The sequence below is a fragment of the Budorcas taxicolor genome, chromosome 14 (genome assembly GCF_023091745.1).
Source record: "Budorcas taxicolor isolate Tak-1 chromosome 14, Takin1.1, whole genome shotgun sequence".
In the NCBI taxonomy this organism is placed as follows: domain Eukaryota; kingdom Metazoa; phylum Chordata; class Mammalia; order Artiodactyla; family Bovidae; genus Budorcas; species Budorcas taxicolor.
In genome coordinates, this window is record NC_068923.1 from 79,171,879 (window position 1) to 79,178,346 (window position 6,468).

A 6,468-nucleotide genomic window follows, 5' to 3' on the forward strand; every position below is an offset into this window, starting at 1 on the left:
GGCTACCTTATGCAAAGAGCCAACTCTGGGAAAGACCCTGATGCCAGGAAAGACAAGGCAGGAGGAGAAGGGGACGACAGAGGATGAGATTGTTAGATGACATCAGTGGCTCAAGAGACATGAGTTTGTGCAAACTCTGGAAAATAGTGAGGGTCAGAGAAGCTTGGCATGCTGCAGTCCATGGGGTCGCAAAGAGTCGGACATGACTGAGCAACTGAACAACCACCACCAGTATTCTTGCCTAGGACAGAGGAGCTTGGTGGGCTACAGTCCGTGAGGTCCCAAGAGTCAGACACAAATTAGCAACAACTACAATGAGATCATCATATGATTTTTCTCACTTAGTTTGCTAATAATGGTAAAATATACCCATAGTAATGAGTTTTTTATAGTATAGAACCAACTCTCATTCCTAGATAAATTCCCCTTGGTCAACATACATATTTATAACATATTTCATACACTCAAATTCAAGATGAGGTATCTTGTTTAGGATCTTTGCAGTTACATTCATCCATGAAACTGGCTTTCTTCTTTTACATAAGAGTTCATTGTTGTAAATATCCTTGAACGTGTCATGGAGTTTACCTATAAAACTGTTGCAGCTTGATATTTTCTTTGGGAAAAAATTTTAAACTACTGATTCAGTTTCTTTAATGGTAACGGGAACATTCAGATTTTGGTCATTTACCTTGTTATAGAATTTGCACACTTCATTTACATTTCACCTTTTAATCTCTTGCATCTGTATTCAATGCCTTCTTTTCATTTAATATAGTTTGTTTTTGCTATTTTTTTAATCAGCCTTGTCCAGAAGTTTATCCATTTTATTAATCTATTTAAAGAATCATTTTTTGTTTATTCTTTTATCTTTAGCATTAATTTCTGCTCTTGTATTTAATGTTTCCTCCAAGTTATGTTAAGACACTTCTTTCTGCTTTTAATATTAAGACTCTTTTATTTCTTTGTGACAGAAACCCAACTGGTATAAAAAGGGAAAAAAGAGGAATTCATAGGATCATGTAACAGAAATCCAGAGTACAGCTGACTTTAGGTATGTGTGTTCCAAAAATCTCCCAGCTCCATCTGTCTCAAAGGGAAGATGCTGTGGACTCAGTGTAGAGACCACCAAGGTAACAACCCCAGGAGAAAGGCAGGCAGGAGAGTCTGAGAAGCTTCTGATTGGTCCAGCCCAAGGATAAGGACCCATTCCTAAATCAATCACTGTAGGCAGGAAATCAAATAAAACTGATCAATAAGGGTCCAAGGGGCATTCTTATAGATAAGTCATGACTTCAGATTCTAACTCTGCAATGAGAAAACTGGAAATAAAATGCTGGTATCCAAGTTGATTGATTTGTTAGTGGCTGGGATTTTGAGTGTCTGTCCCACACTTTAAGGAAAATTATGATTGTGTTCAATGTGAAAAGGAACACATTGCATGTTAGCCTTTCAAACATATAAACACAGCAATCTCTTTGAAGTGTGTTATTAAATGATCACAAGATGTCTAAAGAGTCACCCATATTTCCCTGTGTTATACTCCTTACCTTTGATGAAGTGTGTGATTTAAAAAATGTTTTTTTCAAGGACACAAGTCAAAAGTAATATGTTTCTATAACAAAAATTCACATAGAGAAGCTTTCCAACACTTTATTTTTAATAACATTCAATCAAAATTATAAATACTGAACCAGCAGTATAAAATAATTTTATAAAAATTTTGGCCATATTTTCCCTATAGCAAGTTATACTTAGTTCTGAGGAAATTACCATGATTATGTAAGAATAAAGAGCATTTATTAATAAACAGCATCAACAAGTATTCAGAATGTGAAATTTGTGCTAAGTCCTATAAGGCACTTTCCCTGCTCCAAAGGGCTTAACAATCTTTTTGCTAACATTTGGTCAGCAGTTAGAATGCATTAAAAAATAACTTCAAATAAAAACTTTAGTTTCAGTGCTTCTTTCTAAGATGTCAATTAGTTCTCATAAATTGTAGTTAGCGAAGTGCTAATATGCTTGGGCATAATCGCTGTCTCTATAACACTAATCAATATTTACTAATACAGCAAAGTATTATTGGAACAATCTCTAACCTGCTATCTTCAATAGATTCCAGTGAGGAAAATTCAGAAGTGCTATGCTCTGCAGTTCAATAGACATAAAGTTCTATTAATAGTTGTGCTTTGGCTATCTTGCTATTGCAACACAAAGAAATAACCCCTCAGATACATCAACATGATTTTTGACTGAATTACGAGTCGGAGAAGGCAATGGCACCCCACTCCAGTACTCTTGCCTGGAAAATACCACGGACAGAGGAGCCTGGTAGGCTGCAGTCCATGGGGTCGCTAAGAGTCGGACATGACTGAGTGACTTCACTTTCACTTTTCACTTTCATGCATTGGAGAAGGAAATGGGAACCCACTCCAGTGTTCTTGCCTGGAGAATCCCAGGGATGGGGGAGCCTGGTGGGCTGCTGTCTCTGGGGTCGCACAGAGTCGGACACGACTGAAGCGACTTAGCGGCAGCAGCAACATGTAATATTTAGATTTTCTCTTTTTAGAGTTTATATTTTCTGAAGTTTCTAATATGAACATGTATCCATTTTTTTTACTAAGAAAAAGATTTTAATGATAAAGGAATTCTTTCTTGCAATTATTAGTAAGCAGTCACTGTATCACAAGTACTCAGATAAAAGCAGTGTTTTTATCCCTCCAAAAAAAAACTCTTTTAACAAAGCTCTGATATCCAGAAAACTTGAAGCAAATCCATAGTGATCCATTAAATAACTACGGTTGAAAATAAACTTTTAGTTAGTCCCCACACTGAACTGCCATGAGTTCACCTTTGAACCTTATGACTTCCTGTTGAGGTGCTGGGCTGAAACACCCTCCCAGCCCAAAGCCCCTATACAATGGGACAGCTGCAGTTGACAGCCTCTTTTGTCACTGAAGAATTTTACATATTTGGAATCAGGATCACCTATATTGATTCAATATAATATGCATTATTTTTTTCATAAACTTATATGATAGTATGAATTATTATATCTTGCTAGTTACTTCTATTTTGTTAAGAAATATTTGAGAACTACATTTTGGGTTTCCCTGGTGGCTCAGTGGTAAAGAAACTGCCTGCAATGCAGATGTGGGTTTGACCCCCAGGTGGGGAAGATCCCCTGGAGAAGGAAGTGGCAACACATTCCCGTATTCTTTTTTTAATTCATTAAATTTTACTTATTTATTTTTGGCTGCAGTGGGTCTCATTGCTGTGCTCGAACTTTCTCTAATTGCAACAAGTCGGGGCTACTCTCTAGCTTCAGCGCTCGGCTTCTCACTGTGGTGGTTTCCCTTGTTGCAGAACACGGGCTTTACAGGGCAGGCTCTGTAGTTGTGGCGTACACAGGCTTAGTGGCTCTGCCGCACTGGAATCTTCCCAGACCAGGGGTGAACCAGTGTCCCCGGCATTGGCAGGCAGATTCCCAGCCACTGGACCACCAGGGAAGTCCCCCAACTCCAGCATCCTTGCCTGAAAAATCCCATGGACAGAGGAGCCTGGCGGGCTCCAGTCCACGGGGTCGCAAAAGAGTTGGACACAACTTAGCAACTAAACAACAACAATCTGTATTTTACAAGTAAAAAAAAATTTTTTTAAGATTAAGAGGCCAACCACCTGAGACGAGATTAAGGGAGTGCAAGCCCTGCACACACTGGAATCTTGTCACAGACCCTGGCTTTGAACATTGTTATAAAACCTCTCATCAAATCCTCCCGGGTGGAGGAAATGGAGGCAGGAGGCTATCTGTTTCCTCCTATGCCTGGCAAAGTAATAAAACTATTCTTTTTTACTTCACCCCCTCCTTGGAGAAAAAGAAAAAAATGAGATTTCAAACCACAATTATGGTCCCTAATTGGTTTCTCAGAACTCTTTTTCTGGAAACCAGTGAGGCAGGCAGCTCTCTGTCCTAGTAATGGATAGAATTGTGTGTTTATTCACATCAGTTGCACACTGTTTAACTGAAAGGATAATTTAGAGGAACATAATACACACTGGCCTCACTTCGACCTTCAACAGTTATTAAAGCCTGGCTTTGATGTTTGCAGACTTCTTTCAGTAGGTGCAGAAATAATGATATGGTTGTTAGCTTGCAGTATCTCAGCTATTGCCCAATACATTTGCTAGGTGGTGTTTCTGAAGTAAAGCTGAAGGTCTCCAATTTTACTTCATGTGGGTTACTACTGCCAGGGAATTCCTTAACTTTTGCTGGAAGTAACAAGAACTGAAAAGAGAAATTCTGTATCTGTCAACAGCTCTCTGAGATTATACTGATTCTGTTCCTGCAATTAAAACCTTGAGATTACAGCCAGTCTCACTCCTTAACTTTATAAGCTCTGGGGACAAGAGGAGCTGACAGAGTTTTAGATGAAATGACACTTTGTGAGCAAAGGTTTTAAACTTTTCTGACACAGCCCTGCCTTGCTATTAGAGGATCACTCTCCTTTTACCCAAGAGGCACATGGGCTACATGAAACGGCTTTATGATGTTCACAATGTTGACATTTGTGAAACAATTCAGAATTGGGTCACCAAATTAGCTTTATAATAATGAGATGCTTGTAATGTTAGATGCTCTGACCATCTATTGTATTTGCCAAAAGAACACAGATTATTTGACCATGACCATCCAACACTCTTTGATTACTTCAATGTGGAAAAAAAAATTTTTTTTTCCTTTAAAAGCCATTCTTAACTCAAGGCCAAGTGTGGAATAAAGCATCTGTTAAAAATGATGTGTGAAGAAAATGAAAAACAAAACAAAAAGAATGATGTGCAGGAATTGCCTGGAAGTCCAGTGGTTAGGACTCCATGCTTTAACTGCCAAGGGCCCAGGTTCGATCCCTAGTCAGAGATACCACAAGCAATTCTGCGTGGCCAAAAAATTAAACAATAAATGATGTGAGTGTTTTGATTGCTCAAGGCTATTAGCTGTGCTAAGACTCTTAGTCCAAAGTTTGAACGGAAAAAGCAGTGAGGTCACAGGTTGGTCACACACTCCTATCCTGTGGGTCCCCCAGGAGATGATGCAGAGCACCTCTGACCAAGAGTCTGGAGTCTGGATTGGGGAATTCCTAGATTGGCAACTGGCATCCCCTGTCGGTAAAGGCCAACATTCTCTCCCTAATGGGGATCAGTTCAGTTCAGTTGCTCAGTCATGTCCAACTCTCCGACCTCATGGACTGCAGCACGCCAGGCTTTCTGGTCTAACACCAACTCCTGGAGCTTGCTCAACCTCATGTCCATCCAGTCAGTGATGCCATCCAACCATTTCATCCTCTGTCGTCCCCTCAATCTTTCCCAGTATCAGGGTCTTTTCCAATGAGTCAGTTCTTCGCATCAGGTCGCCAAAGTATTGGAGCTTCCGCTTCAGCATCAGTCCTTCCAATGAATATTCAGGGTTGATTTCCTTTAGGATTGACTGGTTTGATCTCTTTGCAGTCCAAATGGGGATGCCAACTGGCAAATCATTTATTCAACATTTCCTTCACGTTTACATATAGAAAATTCTGCAATCATCTAAACAGAACACAAACTAGACTACAAAGTGGCTATACAGCATCCTGGAATTAGAAAATTCAGTCCTGGGGACTTCCTGGTTAAGCTTCACCTTTCAATGCAAGGGGTGTGGGTTCAATCCCTGGTCAGGGAAGTAAGACCCTACACGCCTTTCAGCCAAAAAACCAAAACATAAAACAGAAGCAATGTTGTAACAAATTCAATAAAAACTTAAAAAACAGCAAGAAATCCAGCCCTGATGGTAGTTTTTCTATTAATTCATTTTAAATAGCTCAAGTCTTAACCCAGCTTCTGCATTTTGAATCTGGAAGCAAAATTAATAAACTTCTCTCAAAGTCTGGGAACTAAGAATCAGAGTGTACTTTGCTATGATACATCAGTTTTAGGCGAAAGAAAAAAAAAACTTTAGCATAGGAAGGGATGGTTTTGTGGTTTTATATGCACTTTTTCACAATATAAGAGCTAAATAAATTATCATTTACATTATAAAATGTGGATGTGTACACATATACTTCTGTTTTAGCATATCCATATAGCCTGGCATATACATGAAGCAAGAAGCTTTATTATCTTTTCATAGAAGGACTAAAGGACATGGGGGGAACAACTTTCCATACCTTTTTGTATAATATGACTTTTACTACAGGCAATTATTACTTTAGTTTTGTTTTAAAAATTTAGCAGATTATTTAGATGGACTATTTTAATTTTGGAATATTCAAATATAGAACATTTCAAATTTCTAGGTTTTGAATTTAAAATGTATTAATATTATCTAAAAGAATAAGAACAATTTCTAAAAATGTCTTAATAACCACATTAAAGTCCAAAAACAAAAGTATAGAAAGTATCAGAAATTTATACAAATTTCTAAATTTTTCTGAGAAT